We start from the raw sequence: 234 nt of genomic DNA, 5'->3' as shown, positions 1-234 counted from the left end.
CTTGCTGGTGTCGCCAAGGCAGTCCGGAGTCGACGGCGAATTCTGCAAAGAAGAAGGGCGCAACCTCTTGTGTCCATTTTTTATAATGGCAGTGAAAGTCGGTACCGCAACGGAGACAGATTTGCCCTTCACCCCTTGCTGTTTGGAAGATGTCATGCGTGCCTTAGATCCGCTAACCGACCCGGTCTTCACCCCTGATTCGGCTCCTCTCATACGTAGCCCAAAGTCACGGTT

This window comes from Arachis ipaensis, chromosome B03, assembly GCF_000816755.2.
Source record: "Arachis ipaensis cultivar K30076 chromosome B03, Araip1.1, whole genome shotgun sequence".
Lineage (NCBI taxonomy): Eukaryota > Viridiplantae > Streptophyta > Magnoliopsida > Fabales > Fabaceae > Arachis > Arachis ipaensis.
Note: the sequence above shows the minus strand (reverse complement) of the source record.